Source organism: Canis lupus, chromosome 9 (genome assembly GCF_011100685.1).
Source record: "Canis lupus familiaris isolate Mischka breed German Shepherd chromosome 9, alternate assembly UU_Cfam_GSD_1.0, whole genome shotgun sequence".
Classification (NCBI taxonomy): domain Eukaryota; kingdom Metazoa; phylum Chordata; class Mammalia; order Carnivora; family Canidae; genus Canis; species Canis lupus.
In genome coordinates this window covers 42,299,129-42,322,138 of record NC_049230.1, presented here as the reverse complement: position 1 = coordinate 42,322,138, position 23,010 = coordinate 42,299,129, and the positions used below count along the sequence as shown (strand labels likewise).

Sequence of the window (23,010 nt, the reverse complement as noted above, 5' to 3'; positions counted from 1 at the left end):
AGGCGGGGCAGGTGGGAGTAATCCCATGTGCCCGAGGTGGGGGAGGGTGCAGCAGATGGCTCCCCAGGCAAGCCTTGAAAGCCAGGATTAAAAAGTAATTTTCAGCATGCTGAAAATGGGACTGCAGATTTGGGTCACCACAATTAACTCTCTCCCAGCTGCAGGCCAGAGCCTGGGAGTCAAAAGGAAGTGCCCGGTCTAGGAGAGATGCTAGGTGAGAACCTCTTGATTTCTCCTCCCACGCCTCCATGGGAAACATATTCAGAGCCTCTTCTTGAGGAGAGAGTGCAGGCCCTGGGAGAGGGTCAGCCTCTTCCCAGAGACAAGGCTTATACTTCCTCTCTAAACGTGGACTCATGTCACAGGAAAGTCCTTCCAAGGCTTTGGGAGGCACCATACGGAAAGAGATGAGTGCTTATCAGAGACCACAAGTGGCATCTCATCTTGTTATCAGAAGTACCTCAGGCATTTGTCCCACAAAAGGTGAAATACTGCCTCACCAATTACTTCCTGGGCTAGAGTTGCCACTGTTCTTTCCCCCAAACACAATCTATCTCTGTCTCTGTACCTGTCCCGCCTCTGACCATAATTCCCTTATCTTTTTTTTAAAGATTTTGTTTATTTTTTTATGAGAGACACACAGAGAGACAGAAACATAGGCAGAGGGAGAAGCAGGCTCCCTGTGGGGATCCTGATGTGGGACTCGATCCCAGGACCCTGACCTGAGCCAAAGGCAGACTCTCAACCACTGAGCCACCCAGGTGCCCTATAATTCCTTTATCTTAAAGGCATTAATTGTTTTATTTTATTTTTTTAAAGATTTATTTATTTATTCATGAGAGACAGAAAGGGAGAGAGGCAGAGACACGGGCAGAGGGAGAAGCAGGCTCCATGCAGGGAGCCCTACGTGGGACTCAATCCCAGGTCCCCAGGATCACGCCCTGGGCTGAAGGCAGGCGCTAAACCACTGAGCCACCCCGGCTGCCTGCATTAATTGTTTTAAATTCTTTTCGCTGAGGAATGACATTCTGCCTCCCACCCCCGCACCCTGGAATTGTAGAACTACGATTAATGCAGTTTCCCTTTTCTCTGTTTACCAGGAAACTCAGAGACAAATTCAAAAACTAATTTCATGGTCTCCACGAATACATTTTATTTTTCCACTTATCTTGTTATTCCATTCTCAGTTCCATATTCCATTGGTTCTGATTTCATTTTCCCCTATATAATTGCACTATATTGCTGGATGTATGTCCTGTATATCACATCCTTTGTGCAACCAGGTAAAATATAAATAATTAAATGCAGAAATAATCCACTTTCATTCATTAATGCAACTTCTCTACTACGTATTAGATGCTTAATACTGAAGGAAGTGAGTGGCTGAAACAAATAAAATACATTTAAGCATTTAGCACCTATTACAGCCAGGTACAATGCCTCAGACCTTTTATGTCATCTATTTTAATTTATGTCTAACAACCATCTTAAGACATAAATAATTAAGTGAGTTGGAATACATACAGCACTTAGCCCAGTGCCTGGTACAGTAAGTACTAAATAAGCGGTAGCTATTCTTCTTATTAGATCTCATTATTCTCATTTTAAAAGAGGAAACTGCAGTTCTGAAAGGTTAAATTACATTGTTGTGGAGTTTGATGAAAATAATGAAACAAGGGCCTGGCAGAGAGTAGGCAGAGTGCGCATTTGGTTGTTGCTGTTGTTTAAGATTTTATTTATTTATTCATGAGAGAGACACAGAGATTGAGAGAGAGACGCAGAGACACAGGCAGAGGGAGAAGCAAGCTCCATGCAGGGAGCCCGATGTGGGACTCGATCCCAGGTCTCCAGGATCAGGTCCCGGGCTGAAGGCAGCGCTAAATCGCTGCGCCACCCGGGCTGCCCCCAGAGTGGGCATTTGATGCCATCTTTTCAGCGATCCAGAATCCACTGCCCTCGCTTTCGGGAACAGTCCTCTGTTTCTCTTTGAGGAACTCTCTCTACTCGCTACAGCATTTGTAGCACCTGGGCTCTGGGCGGGGCTTCATCCCCTCGGGGAGGAGCATGTGACCCATGCGTGGCCAATCAGTGCTCTGGATTTATCTCGCCGCAGTAATTGGCTCAGAGGTCCAGCACGTGACTGAGATCGGTCCAATCCAAGCGACTCCCAGGATTCCTGTGGGCGTTACTGAGAAGAGAGGGAGTCTCGTTTCCACCTGGTCTGAGCCCCGCGGTGGGTGGGCCTGGAGTTTGGGCCGTCGCTTTCCTCCTCTGAGTAAAGAGCCTGTTGGAGAATAGAGCCAAGAAGAGAATGGGAGCGCCAGAGACGGAGAGAGTGAATGTGGGTCCTGAAGAAATCCTTCCTCTGGGTCCGGCCCCATCCGAAGTCTGCGAGATCTGTTCCAGGATTAGTGGGGTGGCTGAGCCAGTAAATTATCTTTTTTTGCTTAATCCTGTTTGAATTGGGATTCAACCACAACGACAGAGATCCTGACTTCTATAGGCCTTCAGTGAATTTTTGTACCTTTACTTTAATCGATATGTTGGACTTGCCCAGTGTCACAGCTAGTAAGTGGCAACAGTGTTATTTGAAACCAGTTCTGACCCTATAGCTCATGTATGTCATGTTCTCTGCATATGGGAACTTGCATTGTATTGGGGGGCCAGACGGACACAGACACAGATGAATCAGGTGGATGATGAGCCAAGGTGGGGACGGCTTGGCCGTTGTGTAAAAGCCCTGGGCGTCGTGCTTCTGGAGCACCCTCACCCTGCACTCTCCTTCCAAAGCTGTAAATGGTCTGGGAGAAGCACAATTGCTGGTTCACAGACATGCCAGCTGGCTCTGAGTGTTTCTATGCAAGGAGCTGATGCTTCTATTGCTTATTTAAAGGAGAATTCTTGCCTAGAGCAGACTGGATGAAACAGAGACACATCCACAGTGCTGGACTCTGACTCACCATGTGACTCCTTTGGTTGAGTCATCTCTCTCCTGAGATGGGCTCTCTTGTCTGCAAAATGAAGCTTGACGAATGTACAAATGAGGTCTCTTGAGTAGTGAAACTGGAAGGTTGCTGCTGGGTAGTCCCACCTGAGTAACTGTAGGACTAGGCTTTCCCTAACATATCTGGGAGTCCCCAAGGGTATTGGTGAACAAGTCCAGGTGGTCTGACATTATCTCCCCAGCTCTGGAAAGACCCTCGCTCCCGATGGAGCTCAGTGCCTCCTGTTGCACAACAGTCACCCCTGCCCAGAGTGCCCTATTTCTGTGGCACTGCCTGCCTCTGGACTATCCTCTTAGCATGCTGCCCCACTGCCCTGGACCTCTGGTGAGGAAGGAAGCTCCCTTCCCCAGTCCTGTTATCATGGAAATACTCTCCAGGGAGTGGTCTGGTATGTGTGTCATGGTAAACTTGCAGGAAAAGACAACTATTGGAAGGCTGGGTGTGGCTCCGGTTCTGCAAGTTTTGTTACTTTCAGGGCATCCCCCTGTTAGGGCAAGTGCACCAAGCTATGCATATGAGGATGAAAGCGCCAGTGTCCCCACTCAAGGACAATTGCAACAAGTATGAAAGATACTATTGTTACAGACAGCACATTCAAAAGAAATAAGTCTGGTGAAACAATTTTTTTTTTTTTAAGATTTTATTTATTTATTCATGAGACACACACACAGAGGCAGAGACACAGGCAGAGGGAGAAGCAGGCTCCACGCAGGGAGCCCGATGCGAGACTGGATCCCTGATCCCAGGATCATGCCCGGAGCCAAAGGCTGATGCTCAACCACTGAACCACCCAGGAGTCCCCTGGTGAAACAATTCTGTAAGGGAGCTGTTCACCCAGTTTTGCTTACTCTGTGTGACAGAATCATAAACTTAATAATCAGCTAGGGCCCACACTATTCAGGATTCAAAGATGGTTAAAATAGGGTGCTAGTAAATGTTTAAAAACCAGCTTTCTGGGAGGATACCTGGGTGGCTTAGTGGTTGAGCATCTGCTTTCAGCTTAGGGTGTGATCCCGTGTCCAGGGGTCCAGTCCCACATTGGGCTCCTTGTAGGGAACCTGCTTTTCCCTCTGCCTATGTCTCCTGCCTCTCTCTATGGATCTCTCATAAATAAAATAAATAAAATCTTAAAAAAAAAACAGCTCTCCAGAAAAAAATGTTTGTCATAAACTTTATATAATTTATATGTTTATTATAAAATTTTATAAATTTTATAGATAGAAAAGGAATGTAACACACAATTCACAAATAACAAGATACACAATGCAGTATTGTAAATCCCATACAGGCAATTGATTCTCATGATGCCTGACCTTTGTTGAACTCTTATGCCCATAGCTAAACTATGGCTGCAATTCAACCATGATTTGACAAAATCAGACTATGAATAAATGCTTGATTACTATTCTATTCAGCAAAGAAGGCACACATGTCACTAAATAAGTGAGTATAATTCCAATGTGAGTATGGGTTGACATTTTCGTTTCTGTTAAGGAGTAATACAGGAGAGAAACACCACCGATGTCTATTGGCTCTTCATTTGTTCACTAATGACATAGTGACTTCTTTGCTGAATCAAGTAGTAGTTTTTGAGCTCTAAAAGAACATTTCCTGAATTTTCTGTGCCAGTCACAATGTAGCAAGTAGAGATACTACATGTGTTTAAATCGAGTCTGCATTATTGACATTTCACCATCATTTTCTTAAGTTCTTACAATCAACAGTATCCATGATGGATACTCCCACTGTGGCTGATTTCAATTTACCACCTTTAAGTCATGGAATGTGGATTTGGAAAGAGATCCATGGTAGCACTACATTACATGTAGTATTTCTACCACACAGACACAATAGATGTAAATAACCTCAAGAGCATACATAGTAATAAAATGTAGTAAGATAATTGAAAAGTGAGGAGTTCTGAGTATTTACCTTTTTAAAATGTAATGTATTCATTATAGTGTAGATGTCGAATTTATTCTGTCCTATGACAGTGACTCTGATATAAAGTTAAATATTTTTTATACTTTGTAAATTAGCTAAAGTAATGGAAATGCTGGCTCAAATGGGCTTAAACAATATGTAATTTTATCATTTTTCATAGCTGAAGTCCATGGGCTCTGGGGTTGGTTGTTTAGAGACTCGGCATCAGCATTGACCTAGTCTTTCATCTTTTTGCTATGCTAACCTCCATACTAATTCATCCTTAGGTCGTTAGCAAAATGGCTGCAGTGGTTCCAGCCATCACAACCAGAGAGTATAAAAGTCCAGAGCAGGAATTTTCTGAGCTCCATGGACAAACTCAGGGATGCACAAACCTCAGTAGGAAAAAGAATCACAAAACCAATCTCTAACTAAAATTTGGTATTTCCTTTGATTATGAATGTAGGCAACAAACTACAGTAGTAGTAGAATAGTATGAGTTTGCCACCAATAGAAGTTACATGTATTTTTAAGTAACATTATAATTGTGAATATATCATGAAATATATTTTATGCTTAAAAATTTGAAATTATAGTAGTTATTAGACCTGCCACTAGATCTTGATATGGAATGTGTTAATAAAGTATTAATACTTTATTAATTAGTTAATACTTTATTGGTTAATAAAGTAAAAGTATTTATGTTTTCATATTTTAATAGTTGTGTGACATTATAATTGTTTGCACATAGTTTATTTGATATGTCTAAAAATATCATTCCCGTGGCACCTGGGTGGCTCAGTGGTTGGGTGTCTCCCTTTGGCTCAGGTTGTGATCCCAGGGTCCTGGGACTGAGTCCTGCATTGGGCTCCCTGCAGGGAGCCTGCTTCTCCCTCTGCCTGTGTCTCTGCCTCTCTGTCTCTCATGAATAAATAAATAAAATCTTTTTTTAATTTAAAAAATACATAAATAAAAATATCATTCTAAGAAGGGGTCCATAGAATTCACCCAACTGCCAAAGAGATCCTGACACCAAATATATATCTGATATGAAGGCAGAAGCAGGGACATCTCGCACCTCTTTTCTGTTTCTTTTTTTTTTTTTTTTTAAAGATTTTTTTTTTTAATTTTTATTTATTTATGATAGTCACAGAGAGAGAGAGAGAGAGAGAGAGAGAGAGGCAGAGACACAGGCAGAGGGAGAAGCAGGCTCCATGCACCGGGAGCCCGATGTGGGATTCGATCCTGGGTCTCCAGGATCACGCCCTGGGCCAAAGGCAGGCGCCAAACCGCTGCGCCACCCAGGGATCCCTCTCTTTTCTGTTTCTTTCAAGAAATAGCATATTTCATTGGTCCGAACTAGGTCACGTGACATTCTTGAGCCAGTTCTAGTGAAAGGAAGTGCATTTACCCTTGGACCAATCAGATGCGGTCAGCTTTCCCTGAAGCTTGGAGCTTCTTCGGAGAGAGTGAGTACAGCAAAGTGGGGCTCCCTTATGGTAGAGGAAAGGAAGGATGAATGCTATGGGTCAGGCATTACTCAGAGATCTGCCTCACTTTGTGTCGTATACCAGAGGGTTAAGAAACAACAACAACAGCATGATTTTATGTGAACACTTGGGAAGAGTAGGGAGGCAAGATGGTCTTTTTACCTCTCTAGAAAGTTTTCCAGAGGAAGTTCTGCAGGAGATGAGTCTTGGAGAATGGAATGGACTTAGCTGGGAGAAAGATGGAAACTTGCTCCAGAACGTGGAAACAGTATGTGCCAAAGCTAGAAGCATGAAAGGCATGATGTGTTCTGAGAACTACAATAGTTTAATATTTGATAAGAGAAGGGGTACAAGGGCAGCCCTGGTGGCTCAGTGGTTTAGTGCCACCTTCAGCCCAGGGTGTGATCCTGGAGACCTGGGATCAAGTCCCACATCGGGCTTCCTGCGTGGAGCCTGCTTCTTCCTCTGCCTATGTCTCCGCCTCTCTCTCTCTCTTTGTGTCTCTCATGAATAAATAAATAAGATCTTTGGAGAAAAAAAAAAAAAAAGAGAGAGAGGGTACAAGAAAGGAAGCTGGAGAGGTGGCCCCAGACACCAACAGGAAGGGTATTAGGTACCATGATGCCGACAGGAGGGGTATTAGGTACCAAGGTCAGAATTTGAATTTTGTCCTGGTGAATGCAGGAAGTTCCTGAGGGGTTTTAAGCAGAGCAGTGACCTGATCTATTTTGGGTTTTATGTTAAAGATTATCCTGGCTGTGGTGTGGAGAATAGAGAAAAGGGAGCAAGCCTGGAGGCAGGGAGATTGCGTAGGAGCCTGTTGTTAAACCAGGAAAAGTGGTGGTGGTCAGAACAGAGAAGGTAGAGGTAAACTTGAGAAGAAACAATAGCCCTGACAGGATTCAGGAGATTGGGTGAATCTGGCAAGGGGATAGTGGCAAGGGAAATGGGTAAGTCCCAGATGACCGCCAAGTTGGTGACTTGAGCCAGTGGTGGATGGTGGAGCTGTTCACTGAATAAGAAGCAGGAGAAAATGCAGTGGGGGGCAAGGAGAGGTCAGGGTAGACAATATCACTGGTTCAGAATTGGACAGATTGTGATATAATTTTGGCTCCTTTTGGTCTTAGCATTTCCATTTCTTGTATTTTCCCCAAAAGCTCAGAACCTCCACAACTCGTCCAGGAGAACCATGAGGCTGGGTCTGAGGGCTGCAGGATCTCTGCAGAAATAAGAAGACGTGGTGGAGAAGGGATGACACCCAGTGATATAATCTTTGGCCCACTGCTCCAAAGATGCGCTAAGACAATAAAACCACTAATTCTGTCTCCTAGTATACCAGGAATGGAAGCTCTGCAGGAAAACCAAGTTGTATTGTAATTACAAGCTTTTAAGTAAGTATCACGGGTGATATTTAGCACCAGACAATGAACTGTTGAAGACTTTATTGTTTTTTGTCCTGTTCAGAGAGTGAAATCAGACTCAGCAGAACTCGGGGACTTTTAAATAGATTTGGAAAGTGACTCTGAGCCAAGGTGCCTGCCACTTTACCAAGTAAATTATCAAGGCAGTAAGAGGCTGGAACTTCAGCCTAGGGAAGTGGTTAATTGCCTTGCCCTCTAGCTGCTGTTTCGGTTCTACGCATGCTGTAGACTGTAGCAATCCAAGAGAGGCACTATAAATTTCACGGTGGGGGGACCCATTGGGAGTGGGGGTAAGGCGGAGAAGGTGAGCAGTTTATTGATGCCGAAGTTCATTATCAATCATGGGAAACATGGACCTTTTAAAGGCAGTGCTGTCTAATAGAACCCTTACATTTTGGCTTCTTCCTGTGTTCTGGACTTCCCTCCCCTACCCACACATACACACATGAAGCCATCAGCATTGTTTTATTTTCTTTCTTTATTATTTTTTAAAGATTTTATTTTTTATTCATGAGAGACACAGAGAGAGACATAGGCAGAGGGAGAAGCAGGCTCCCGTGGGGAGTCCGATGTGGAGCTCGATCCCAGGACCCCAGGATCAGGCCCTGAACTGAAGGCAGACGCTCAACCACTGAGCCACCCAGGCGTCCCTAATCCCAATGCTTTAAAAAGAGGATGCTTGTCTTGGAGAAGCAAATTTCATGAGGAAGTAGACAACTATATTGATTTCACACACCCCACATCCCCAGACCATCCCATCCTGGGATTCTCACTATTCCTTGACCTGTGCCCTCAGCTCTGAGCTGGACAGAATGTACCAGTGATGCTGGCCCCAACTTTAGGAGCCGACCGGCAAAGGCTGGTAGTGTTCGCATGACTTTGGCTGTCGGGGGTGGAGGCGGTGGCAGTGGCTGCTGCCGGTGTCACCTGGTGGGTGGGGTGCTGGAGAGGCAGGTGGGTTCTTTCACACACTGGAAGTTTGTGAAGGCGTTTGGAGCTTGGGAGCTGTTTGTGTCTTCGTCCTGCAAGCTGTCGGATGCCTCTGCTTAAACACAGGCTGATTCCCCAGCACAGGGCTCTGCTCAAGTGCTGCTCAGGGGGTCCCTACCTCGTGGGTCAAGCTTGTCACCCAGGCTTTCTTCCTGGCGGGTCCTCTCAGGCAGGGATCAGGCATGCATGCTGCGGGGGCTGTTGTGACAGGGCTGGCACTGGGAGTCCGGGAGGCTCTCCCTGAAGGCGGGGGATCAAGTCAAGGGAGGTCATCTGTGGGCTGGGCTGGCTGCTGGCTCCGGAGTCCAGGGGTCTGAGAGGCAGCCAGGGGGCCCCTCTGCTAGTAGTGGGAGCGGGAGCTCTGCTCCACGGGCCCAGGCCACGTGCTGCTGGCCTCGTTGGCACTGCCCGAGGAGTGGGTGGTTATAGCTGGCAGGCTGATGATCTGCAGATGAACCTGGTCTGATTCAGGCGAGGGTGGAGATACCAGAACAGCATTTCCCAAAGTCTGTTCCACTGAACACTGATTCCATGGAACCTAAAAAGGATAAAAGGATTCTGGGATTATATAAATTGAAGAGGTGCTGAGTTAAAGAAAGGGAAACAGATCTCTTTACTGAAAAACTTCTCAAACTTACAATTTGCTAAGGAGTGTAGTAAACCCTTAGGAACTAGAGTATATAGAGTCTCTCAAACCTGTTTAATTATGGAACTGAGTTTTTTGGCATTTTTGTCTGTTTGTTTGTTATGGTATAGCATCTCTTGGGGTAGGAGTTCCATAGGACAGACTTTGGGAAGCACTGCTTACGCTTTCCTCACATACTGAGTCTAGGTGACCATGCTGAGGTGCTCAGATCTGGTACCAGGATGGTGGATTTTGAATACAGCTATTGGTGGGGCTACTTTTTCTAGGTTTTCAACTTTGGTATTTTTCTTTCTTTCTTTCCTTTTTTTTTTTTTTTTTAAGATTTTTGACTTATTTATTCATGAGAGATACAGAGAGAGAGGCAGAGACACAGGCAGAGGGAGAAGCAGGTCCCTGCAGTGAGCCTGATGTAGAACTTGATCCCAGGACCCTGGGGTCATGATCTGAGCTGAAGGCAGATGCCCATCACTGAGTCACCCAGGGGTCCCTGGTATTTTCTTTCTTTCTTTCTTTCTTTCTTTCTTTCTTTCTTTCTTTCTTTCTTTCTTTCTTTCTTTCTTTCTTTCTTTCTATTATTAACTTTTTTATTTAAAACATGATGAAAATTTAAAATGTTAACCATAACAGGGATGATTATATCATAATACCTACCTAGGTATCCATTGCAAGATTTCAGCATCTTAAATTATTTTTTCCCATTCATTTGTTTTTGAAGATTTTATTTAGCTATTTGAGAGAGATAGTGAGCAAGAGAGACAGAAAGAAAGAGAGTACAAGCAGGGGGAGGGGCAGAGGGCGAGCAGGCTCCCCACTGAGCAGGGAGCACAATGCAGGACTCGATTCCAAGACCCTGAGGTTATGACCTGAGCTGAAGGCAGACACTCAACTGACTGAGCCACCCAGGCTCCCCTTTGCCTATTCATCTTTAACTTTGGCATTTCTCGCAATGACAGTTAATGAATATGTTGTAGAAAAGTCCAGGAACTCAGACCTCTTGATATTAAAACAAGAGAAAGATGGGATGCCTAGATGGCTCAGTGGTTGAGTGTCCTTCTTTGGCCCAGGGCATGATCCTGGAGTCCCAGGATCGAATCCCACATTGGGCTCCCTGCATGGAACCTGCTTCTCCCTGGGCCTGTGCCTCTGCCTCTCTGTGTGTGTGTCTCTCATGAATGAATGAATGAATGAATGAATGAGTGAATGGGTAAATAAATAAATAAATCTATCTTAAAAAAAAACAGAGAACAAAACAAATCCTGGCTCAGCTGTTTGTTCATTGGATGTGAAATCTAGACAAGTTTCTTAACCATGCCGAGCCTCAGTTTCCACCTCAATAAAATGGGTTTAATAATACTACCTACCTCACAGGGTAATTATGAGGAACAAATGAGACAGTACCTGTTTATCACTTAGCACTTGACCTGCTACAAATCAGGAGCTCAGTGAGTATCTTTTTAAAAATTCTGATATAGGAGGTAAATACATGTCAGCTGACAGAAGGAACCAGGGAATGAATGTGTGCTGCTATACACGTGAGGCAGGTGGACAGGGTGTGTGGGGTTACCTTGGCGATTCGGGATGGCTCTGTTGAGAAGCCTAACAGAATTAGTGTTCTGCTTCTACATCTTGGGCCAACCTGGCTTCAACTTGACTTTGCTATTACCGGTCAGGGTACTGATGGGAAAAAGCCACAAACACACTCAATAAACTCTAACCTGTGCCATTTAGAGTTTAGAATCCCTTGATGTGCTGGAATGGCTCTGCACCTGAACTTGGGGGCTGGGGGCACAATCTCTGCCATTGAAGCCTGGCATCAACTCATCAAAGGGAACGAAAAGGTCACTGGCATTTTGGGGATGCCTGGAACTTAGTGAACGGAGCAGTGAGGTCACCACTTCACCCTCGGGCTGTAGAGTCCTCTCTTGTGAAGTGATTCATATCCTAATGGAGGGGAGGAGGCAAAAATAATGAGCAGCTGTTTCTCCTGCTCTCTGCGTGGGGCACTGCCTCCAGGCCAGGCACAGGCAATTGGAGGAAATGATCTGAGGGTTCAAGGTGAGGCCTGAATGTGGTGAAGCAGTTTGTGCCACATGAAGGGAAAGAAGGGTGCAGCTGGCTTGTGAGTTATGAAGGCCACACCTGGCCAATTTCAAAGAGCATCCTTCTTTATGTGGAAAGGCCTCCCAGCCAGTCCCTGGCTGGCTCTCTGATGGGCGATCGGTGGGGTGAGGGGGCCGGCAGGGCTGTTTCATATGGGCTTTGGAATGGCATGCTGCAAGCCCTAGAAAGTGTTCTTTCTGGGTGTGGAGGACGTATGCTCAGGCAGCGTTTAAATCAAACCAGAAATAGCATTGGTAACCAACTTCCTATGTGATAAACCTTTTCAACGAGCTAACTCACAGTCCTCAGGGGTGAGTTTTCCCTCATTAGCTCCATTGTGCGAATGGAGAAACTGAGCCAAGATCAGGTTGAATAACTTGCTAGAGGTCATATTAGTATTAAGAACCAGGATTTGAACCCACGCTGTTTAGCTTCCTGAGCCTAGGTGTTGAACCTCTATGCCGCCATGGGATTCAGCAGAAATGGAGTTCAGTGGTGGGTTAGGTCAGCTACGTGGGGGAGGCGTCTGGCCTGGTCTGAGCTCTGGGAGGCAGGGTTGTGGCAGGTTGTGGTAGTTGGCTGAGGGATGAGTTCAGGCCAGAACTAAATACCTGAATTTCACTTGTCTTGCAGACAGAAGCAAAGAAGCTCAGGCCAGCTCAGATTCATTTTACTGAGTATCGCCCTTGTGATCTTTGCCAGTGTTTATTGCCCCAGCTCCATATGTGGGTGACAGAGATGGGATTATCACCTGGTCCCATAATGGTCCTATCTGCTTTGGGGGCAAGAGGACTCTCATTCCTGGGAAAAAGGAAAAGAGCTTTAGATACAGACTTGATGGGGCTTGAAATCAAGTTCCAAATCATATAACTATGTGACTTCAGGAAAATTACTTAACCTCTCTGAGCCTCGCTTTCTTTGTCTGTAAAATAAGGATAATAATATGTAGCTTGTAGCCTTATTATGAAAATCAAATGAGATGATTTGTGTACATTATACAGTGCTTGGACATGGTCAGTGCTTGGTCAGTGTAGCTTCCTCTGCATGCTTGCCTTCTCCCCCTTTCTGGAAAAAATGATTGGGATAAATAAAAAATGAACAAGGGAAAGGCAGTGCAGCTACAGGACCTGCAGCCCTCTCAAAAGCCTGTGGCACTGGAGAAAGTTATTTCTGATTCCAGCTGTGCTTGGAGAGGACAAGGGTGCACAGAGAAGCCCGCTGGCCCTGCATCTAGGAACTGACACCAGATACTGCACACACAGGCAGGACAACCAGGAACCCAGGCAGGTAGCTGAACCTTCAAGAGAGCTGAGACCAGAGGAGGTAGCCCCGAGGCCCTGGCCAGAGAGGGAGGGCGGGATGGTGACCATTGCCCAGCAGGAAGGCCAGCCTGTCTCCATGAGACTAGCCACAGTGCGGTCCTGGGTTCAGCTCACACCCGTGTCCTCCCTTCTCTTCCCCTTCCTAGGAAAAGCAAATCAGGTGGGTTGTCTGATTGACTGTTCAACTTGCCTTCTGAGCCACCAGGAAAGAGAAAGGCCAGAGAGAGAAGGCAAGCAGAATGCATTCATTCATTCACTCATTCATTCATTCATTCATTCAACTGATATGTATTGAGTATCTCTTTCCTCCACATGTGTGTTAGTTAGACCATAGGCTACTTATGCAGACCTCGCTTCACAAACAGCACACGTGTTAGCAGGGTGACCTCACGCAAGTCACTTAACTTCTCTGGACATCAGTTTCTTCATCTGTATAATGGGCAAGAAGTCACTTTCCTCATATATGGCAAGCACTAAATGGATATTGTTTCTCTTTCTTCCCCATCTTGTCCTCCTTTTTTATTTATTCATGATAGACAAGGAGAGAGAGAGGGAGAGGCAGAGACACAGGCAGAGGGAGAAGCAGGCTCCATGCCGAGAGCCCGACGTGGACTTGATCCCGGGACTCCAGGATCGCGCCCTGGGCCAAAGGCAGCGCTAAACTGCTGAGCCACCCAGGGATCCCCCCCACCTTGTCCTCCTTTCCAAGCATCTGCTAAGGGAGGACCAGAGGCTGCCAGCACTCGTGTGCATGTGATTTTGCATAAAGATGGGGTATCTTTTTTAGCTGGGGAGGTGGAAAAGCTGCCAGAGGCCCACTTTTGTCTTTACTTGCTCTGCTCACCAGGCCTATTTCAGTTATCTATTGCTTTGAAATGAATCATCTCCGTAAGTAGTAGCAGAAAACAACAACATTTTATTATTATCTCTCATGGTGCTATAGACTACCTGGCCTCAGCTATACGGCTTTGGTTAAGGATCCCTGGGGTCAGACGGTAGCTGGAGCTGGAGACATTTCAAAGGCTTCCTCGCTCACGTGACAGGCCATGATGCTGGCTGTCGGCTAGGATCTCAGCAGGGACTGTCACCCAGCCACCTGCACGGAGCCTCTCCATGTGGTCTGGGCTTCCCCACAACACGGCAGCTGGGTTCCAAGAGAACCAGGTGGAAACAGAACATTACTTCTGCCCCAGTCACATGTCTGCCTGGATTCGAGTGGAGGAAACTTAGCCCACGTCTCCGGATGGGAGAATCATCAGTGTCGCAATGTGAGGACATGTGGGATGGGAGACCTTGTGGCAGCCATCTTGGAGAATACAAGCTGCCACACTGGCCCACCAGGAAGAGTTTCTAGAAGTCTAGAAGGAAGGCTGTGGCTGGACTGCCAGGCATGAGGTTGCTAGGGCACAGAGAAGCACAAGTCCCTTGAGGAGAGGCTTTGGGTCCGAGGTGTGGGGAGGGGTTCTATCACTGCCAAGGTAGTTCTTGGAACCCTGGGACTCCAAAATTGGGTGAGATTCTCACAGTAGCCAACAGGGCAGAAAACTGGAGAAAGGGGAGAACAACAGAGTCTGGCATTGTGAGAATTTGTTAGGCTTAGGAAATAGCACTTAGTCTTTCTCTGGTGATGTTCTGGTCTTCTTCCAGGAGACCTATTTAAGCTACTTGAGGAGGGCCCTGGGAACTTAGGGGGTGGGAGCGAACACCCGCCTCAGAAGTCAGTGGGCTGGGCAGCCCCGTGGCTCAGCGGTTTAGCGCTGCCTTCAGCCCAGGGCGTGATCCTGGAGACCCAGGATCGAGTCCCATGTCGGGCTTCCTGCATGGAGCCTGCTCTCTCTGCCTGTGTCTCTGCCTCTCTGCCTCTCTGTCTCTCTCTCTCTGTCTCTCATGAATAAATAAAATCTTAAAAAAAAAAAAAAGTCAGTGGGCTCCCTGGTGCCGGGTGAGTGTGGCTTCAGCCTTCTCCCAGCATCCATCTTCCAGCCCCAAAGTAGGTGGTCATTTCTAAGCATCAGGAGGGGACAGGGTGGTCTCCCCTCTGATCTGCCTGCGATGAACCCACCTCTTGCAGAAATTGGAAAAAAACCACATATGTGGCCACCAGTCCACCTAGTCCTAAAAACTTAAGGAAAGCAAGCTTGAGATTAGTCTTACAAAAATGATTCTCCAGGCGGGAGCAGAATGAAATCTATGGAAAAATACATGATCACTCACCATGAAAAATAAAAGAGGGAGCTCTCCTTGCCCCACCCCCTGGTGAATGAGGCAGAGATTAATCTATTGAAATCAAATGTATAAATTATACATGGATGGGAATTGGCTCAGGCGTAAGGTGTCTGATAGGGTGCTGATGGAGATGAAAATGAGGCTTGAAAGATCATTTCTGCTTTTGAATCAGCTGCAGTATTGCCGAGGCTCCTGGGCCTGCCTGATAGAAACACCCTGACTTATCAAATTAGAAAAGCCCCCATCCCCACACTGCTAGAACATGCAACTTCAAGTAATTGCTAATGTTTTGGATGATATTTCTGTGCGTCACCAGGAATAATAAAAAGGCAATAAAAGTTTGAAGGCCCATATTTTTGCTGCGTGATGGCTGATGTAAATCAAACCCACCTCTTCAAAGGGATAGACAGAAAGTTTTATGGGGTGGCTGCTGCCTGCCAAGAGAAGAAGGGTGGGCCTGAGTCTGGGCATGAGTGTCGCCTGCAGTCATGGCTGTGTGACCCTCGGACCCACTCTGGACTTGCTACTCCTCTACCCAACTCACCGATCCATTCAATTAACTTCGTGAGTATCTACCACGTGCCAGGCTCTGCGCTCTGCACATATTTGGCACTGGATAAATAGAATCGACACCACGATGGAATATAGCAAGTCCCTTTCTTCCAGAAGTTCCAGGTCAAAGACACAAAAGCAGATAAACTGCAACACCATCCAGTTAGAGTTAAACCAAGGTGCTTTGATCAGAGGGTTTGAGGAGTAACAGGTTTATGAAGGAGTAGAGGTTGTTTTGCCTGGCAAAGAGGATTACTCCCTACTAATGATCATCTGGCCAGAGCTTCACCATGTGCCCTCAGAGAGTCTTTAAGGTGACCTCTGCTGAGAGGACAGGAGAGGAAGTGAGCTGAGATTGAGCAGGAGCTTTTAGGTGGGGTGGCACAGAACCTGGTCATTCATGTCGGAGGTGGGTGAGGGAGATAGCATTGGTTGATGCAGCTGCATGAGGTTAGGGACCCTCTCAGCATCTCCAGGGACTTATACAGGGCCTGGCTCAAAGAAGGTATGATTTTTCTCTCACAAATAAATAAACAAATGGTCCATTACCTAGCATTATTTCAGGATAGGACAAATCCTGCCCTGTTTGTACAAGCAAGGTATACACTCACCTAACAACCTGACCAGGGGAAAGATGTGGCCCTTCCCTGCCTGTGATGTTGTTATTTTAACCATTTGAACTCATGGCTCACCCCCTTTTTAAAATTATGTTATTTCGGGTATAATAAGCGTACGGCAAAGTGCATAACTTGTAATTGAATAGCTCAGTGAATGTTACATACGTCCACACCCTTGTAACTGCCAGCACATCAAGATATAGGACAGTTCCTGCTGCCCACGAGGCTCCTCTGTGCCCTTTCCAGGCCTGTGAGGAAACCACTATTCTGATTTCTCGGGTCTTTCTTTCTTCCTTCCTTTCTTTCTCTTTCTTTCTTTCTTTTCTCTTTCTTTCTTTCTTTCTTTCTTTCTTTCTTTCTTTCTTTCTTTCTTTCTTTCTTTCTTTCTTTCTTTCTTTTCTTTCTTTCTTTCTTTCTTTCTTTCTTTCTTTCTTTCTTTCTTTCAGATTCTTTAGTTATTCATTCATGAGAGACATAGAGGCAGAGACATAGGCAGAGAGAGAAGCAGGCTCCTGTGGGGAGCCTGATGTAGAACTCGATCCCAGGACCCTAGGATCATGCCCAGAGCTGAAGGCAGACACTCAACCACTGAGTTACTCAGATGCCCCCTCCCGGGTGTCTTTTGATTAAGAAAATAATAACCAGGGTTGCCTGGGTGGCTCAGTCAGTGAAGCATCCAACTCTTGATTTTGGCTCAGGTCATGGTCTCAGGGTTGTGAGATCGAGCCCTGTGCCGGGCATTATGCTGAGAGTGGAGCTTGCTGGAGATTTTCTTTCTCCCTTTCCCTCTAAACCCCTACCCCCCTAAAAAAAAAAAATAAGAAGAAAATAATAGCCAGTGGTTACCAGGGGTTGGGTAGAAGGGGAATAATGGGGAGTTAGTGTTTGATGGGTAGAGTTTAAGTTTGGGAGGATGAAAAAGTTTTGGAGATGGATGGTGGTGGTGGTTGCACAACAGCTCAAATGTATTTCATTAATGCCACTCGACTGTACGCTTCTAAATGGTTGAGATCGTCTTATGTCATGCATATTTTACCACAATAAGAAATTTAAAAGATAAAGTCTCATCAAAAAAGAAAATAATGGAGGGATCCCTGGGTGGCGCAGCGGTTTGGCGCCTGCCTTTGGCCCAGGGCGCGATCCCGGAGACCCGGGATCGAATCCCACATCGGGTTCCCGGTGCATGGAGCCTGCTTCTCCCTCTGCCTGTGTCTCTGCCTCTCTCTCTGTCTCTGTGTGTGACTATCATAAATAAATAAAAATTAAAAAAAAAAAAAAAGAAAATAATGGAGACACCTGGGTGGTTCAGTGATTGAGCATCTGCCTTTGGCTCAGGTCGTGGTCCTGGGGTCCTGGGATCGAGTCCCACATCAAGTACCCTGCAGGGAGCCTGCTTCTTCCTCTGCCTGTGTCTCTGCCTCTTTCTCTGTGTCTCTCAAGAATAAACACATAGGGCAGCCCCGGTGGCGCAGCGGTTTAGCACTGCCTGCAGCCTGGGGTGTGATCCTGGAGAACCCGGATCTAGTCCCACATTGGGCTCCCTGCATGGAGCCTGCTTCTCCCTCTGCCTGTGTCTCTGCCTCATCTCTCTCTCTCTCTCTCTCTCTCTCTCTCTGTGTGTGTGTCTCTAGAAATAAATAAATAAGTGAAAAGCTTAAAAAAAAACTTAAAAAAAAAGAATAAATACATAAAATCTTAAAAAAAAAGAAAAGAATGACCAAAAACTCCTGTGAATTCAGCGACTGCCTTAAAATGGAATTTTATTTTATTCATAACCATCAATTCGATATTCCTTTGAAAAAACAATAGTACATGTGAGTGTGAGGCTTTCCTTTCCCCACCCACAAACGTGTGTGCAGGACATACACGAAGATTCCTACATCTCAGTAATGGCTGCAAGACCCCTGCCTCCTCTCAGTGTCTGAGACCCCCAGATTCACATCAACTGGTCATTTCAATATCAGAGAAGGGAAGGACTGGTCCAGGGCCACATAGCTCATCAGTAGCAGAGCCAGGATGAGACCTCTGGGCTTGAGTAGCCTCTGGCAGGTGCTCTTGGCTCTACGCCAGCGCTGTTCTGCACCATCTCAAGATCAAGACCATGTGTGTTCTTCTGAGCCTCTGTTTTCTGTTTCCTACAAGCACTTAACTAGATGTGATTACTAACTTGGGGACTCCTCACTTGCCTGTTCCATCAAGGCAGGAAGGAGGATGTTAGGCCAAGAGATGGGGCCTCCCGATTCCTTTGTAATTTGACCCTGAAGCTCACTGGGGAAGTGGGGGGCTGGTACAGCCTCATTCTTGTCATCAAGGCTGTGTTGTGGCTCTTGTGAACAAGGACAGGTGCACCTGGAGGCAGTGTTCAAAGCCGAAGGCTGGGAATCCAGTTTCAGAATAGAGGTGCTGTCAGAGGCAAGAGTGGGTGCCTTGGCTATTTTGGCAAGAGCTGACAGTAAGGAATTCTCTCGCACAAGCTGTGCAGCGCATTTTGTATTGTGGGCTGTCCTGCCTCCGCCTCTCTTTTTCCCAAGCTTGGTGGATGCTGCTTGCTCCCCAGCCCCCTCCCTGACACTGCTAATGACAACCAATTAATTCAGCATAATTTGGTTCATTATAAGCCCTTAGATTGGTAACAGTGTTACCAGATTGCAGCACAGCCTTCCTGAACTTTCTCAAAAGGACATAGATCTGAGCCTGGGAGGGGAAAGAGGGTGAGTCCTGCATTATCTGCCCAGTTGGGTATGAGGAGCTGGTGGGTGCCTGAGACCGGCTGGGCTGTGCACACTCCAGCAAAACACATCTTTCCCGGTGCCCCCACAGCCCTGGTTAAAAATATGTTGGAGATGGAATGTGGTAAGACACCCCAGCAGGAACATCAGGCCACCCTGGGACCTACCAATAGGCACCATCCTTGTTGGGCTAGAGATGTACGTTCTGTGCTAAGTGGGCCTGATTTGATGACGGTGGGAGTCCATGTAGGGACCAGTTGGGATGGAGGCCCTGGCTGTGGCTGAGACCCAGTGAGGCTACATGGGCTACTGGCAGGGTCTGCTTTAATGGGCCTGGTCATCAATAGGGAGGAAATGATTAAGAGAGACCAGACTTGCCCAGAGTGGAGCCAGAGAAGGAATATTGGGCCATGGGAACAGGCTGGGGCAAGGGACCAGGAAGAGTTTCAGAATTGGGCAGGCCAGGATTGGACTCAGAGACTGTTCTGTCCCCTTGGTGTGATTGTGGCCTCCTTGCTTTTTACCACGTCTGATTAAGACAGTATGATAGCTCATTCACTGGGCTGTGGTCCGGCGCCACCCCTGTGTGACCTCAGGCAAGTCACTCCTCCTCTCCAAATCTCCTTGTTTGTGGAATGGGGATACAAGCTATGCATCATGAGAGCAGCAAATGAGCACTTAGAAGAGTCCTGACACACAGCAGGTAACCCATATGGGTGAGCTGTGACTGCTTTTACTAACCATGTGTGTACAGCGCCCAGCACCCTGCCTGGAAGGAGCTCATGAAGGCTCTGAGATCGTTTCTCCCATCTCTCTCCCTAATGACTTCAATTCCTTCTTTTTTGTTTTGTTTTGTTTTAAGTAGCTCCATGCCCAATGTGGGGCTTGAACTCATGACCCCGGAGATCAAGAGCCACATGCTCTACCAACTGACCCGGCCAAGCACCCTTTGATAGGGGGACAGTCCCCCTTTGATAGGAGGACCCCCACCAGGATCCCAATCCCGCCTCTTTCCAAGACACCAGAGTCTCTGAAAGCCCCAGGACACAGTGGAGGACAGGCTTTGGATGGACCAGAGGGGAAAATTATGCCACCATCCTATCCCTGCTCATCCCCCAACCCTCCACCTGACCCCCCACTCTTGGTTAATAATCACCTTGTCTGCAATGTTCAAGTCTCCAGGAGAGCTGTTACAAATCTGGAATGCCCAGGCCTCACCCCAGACCAATTAAATCCGAAATCTCTGGGGGTGGGACCCAGGCACAGGGATTTTTCTTGTTAAATCCTCAGGTGATTCCGGTGTGCTGCCAAGGTTAAAAATATCAGATCATCTAGGGGAAGACTCTATTTCAGATTCTCAGGAACTGCTGGATTGAATGATGTGTCTCAGCAGCCCCATCGATTCAGATTTCCAGCACTGCTGTCTTAGAGGGGAGATAATTACGATACTGGGCAACTGCTCTGTGCAAATCCCCCGGCTGGGTGCGGAAGGGAATACGGCAATAACCCACAGCAGAGATCATAATAACAACGTTTATTGAGTGCCTCTTGTGTACCAGGTACTGAGCAGACATTTGCTAATCCTCTCAAAAAATTCACTTTATTTGAACCCCCATTTTAGAGATGAAGCATGTAGCAATGCAGGCAGGCAACACCCTACCCATATTCACCCTCATGAACCCGGGACTGCTGACTACCAACATCTGTGAGTTTGGGGGTTTGGTTTTAACTAATTAATTTATTTTTTTTTCTGGCCAAGAGAGCATGCTAAGACCACTCACAGAATAAGCTGGGAAATATCTCTTCAATTGACAATGAACAGAGTTGGTAGCTAACATCTCACTTTTTTCACCCCCCAACTCAGCTCTGAGGTGCACCCTACACTAGTGATCTTGAACTTTGCTGTATATTCAATAGCCTGGGGAATATAAAACAAAAAGCCTTTGATGCCCAGACCACACCCAGACCAATTATTTCCAAATCTCTGGGTGGAACTGAGGTATCTGTACTGACTGATCAGCCAAATTGTGCACTTATATTCTCCTTTGTCTCACCAGGTTGCCCAACAGGATTAAATTCCAGGTGCCCAGTTCGGTAAATTGCTTGGTAATGCACCCTATTTGGGGTTCCTTCCTTTCTTTGTCTCACTCCCCCATTTGCCTTCTGGCACTTCCTGGAATCAACTCCCAATAAACTTCTGATATTAAATCTTGGTTTGCAGGAATTAAAGGAAGCAGAGGTCTGGAAAGTCTGTCTTACCTAGAGCTTCACAGCCAGGACATCTGAAGTCCTGCCCTTCACAGATCTTGTGGCGTGATGGAAGAAACAGGCATTCAGAAAGCTATAATATAAAACAAAAGGAAATGAAAGATCAAATAGACCTTCAAACAAATGCCAGCTGAACAGTAAAAACAAAACAAAACAAAACAAACAAAAAACCCCAAAACAAAAGCCAACCCAGCCCAGCAGTTAAATGTGATTTGAGTCAATAAAGGCTACACGGGGACGCCTGGGTGGCTTAGCGGTTGAACGTCTGCCTTTGGCTCAGGTCGTGATCCCGTGGTTCTAGGATCGAGTCCCACATCAGGCTCCCGGCATGGAGCCTGCTTCTCCCTCTGCCTGTGTCTCTGCCTCTCTTTCTCTGTGTCTCTCATGAATAAATAAATAAAATCTTCAAAAAAAAAAAAAAAAAGGAAGGCTACACAGAGTCAGAATCATTTATGTTAGGCAAGTGAGAAGGATTTCCCTAAGTGGAATGAGGGCAGGGTCATTGGCAATGTTAGGCCAGCAGGAACAGAGGCCCAGACAGAACCTAGGGCAGATCTGGATGTGCAAGTGGTGGGGAAGTTCCCCATGGTCCTTTCTGAGCCTCCCATTTTGGATCTTTCTCTAAGGCATGGTGGGGCAAGAGTCATCTTCTTTCTCTAACCCTTTACCCAGATTACAAAGGCAAAGGGCCTATCCAAAATCATATCTGGGAATATGGATGGGAGGAGGAGAAAGGTCCATCAATGTCAAGTCCTGGTGGTGAACTTGGGTTACTTTTGAAGGATAGCCATCCCACAGGGACAAAGCACCCAGGTTGGGAGTGTATCTGCTCCCACCCTCCTTTCCTCACTCACCACCTCCCTCTCTGCCGTTCATAGCACTGATCTTCTCCCAGTCAAAAAAGACTGAGTCTGCTCCTGCCACAGGGCCTTTGCCTCTGCTGTTCCCCTGCCTTGAAAACTCTTCAGATCTCAGAGTAGTCCATTTTCCCCAACACTCAGAATTCAGCTTAAATGTCACTTCCTTGAAGAGACCTTCCTGGGCTGCCTTCTCCTCCCCCTACAGCCCCCAGTCCCTCTCACCTCACCCCATTTTATTTTCTTTATTGCACACAACACATCTGAAACTCATGTTAGATATGTATCCGTTTCCTCCTTATCCTGCCAGTCTTTCCTTCCAGGCTGCAGGAGAGTAGGTGGAGCCATTTCTGTCATGTGTGTCTGTCCCTCCGGCTCATAGAGCAGTGAATGATTGAACTGGGCAGGCCCAGAGGGTCATGCAGGAGGGAGTCTGGGTGGATTCTGGGGGTGGGAGGCAGGGTGAGCTGTCTTTGCTCTTGTGCACAGCATTTGTGATGACGAGCTGTGCTCAGGCAGCCAGGCTGATCTAAGTGAGCAGTTCCTAACAGTGACCAATCAATACAGATAGAGGAGCTAAATCAGGTTAAGACCCAGCTCTCCTGGGTTGGTGTCATGCTATAAATGGCTTCCCAGCAGCCCAAGGTCAAGGGTGCAGCTCTCACCAGTGCCCCCCCTCCACTCTCCTCCCCATCCCCCACTGCCTACAAGGGGCCCGTCCCCATGGTACAGGATGCCTACCAGCCCGCACACATGTGTGCTCCAGGCCATTGCTCTGTTGTTGCCCAGACTCCCTCTCATCCCTGGCATTAGAATGCCCTTTCCTTCTGCATTTTATTTCTGTGCCCAAGGTCTGAGATGGTC

The 23,010-nt window shown here is 46.7% G+C and overlaps 1 long non-coding RNA gene across 1 annotated transcript; it reads left to right on the top strand.

The window, feature by feature from the left end:
* The first annotated feature begins 2,174 nt into the window (after positions 1-2,174).
* Positions 2,175-21,639, top strand: LOC111097441. Its single transcript, XR_005364704.1, has 3 exons — positions 2,175-3,393; positions 7,576-7,809; positions 21,243-21,639. It is a non-coding gene; the product is annotated as an uncharacterized LOC111097441 (long non-coding RNA).
* The last annotated feature ends 1,371 nt before the right edge of the window (positions 21,640-23,010 follow it).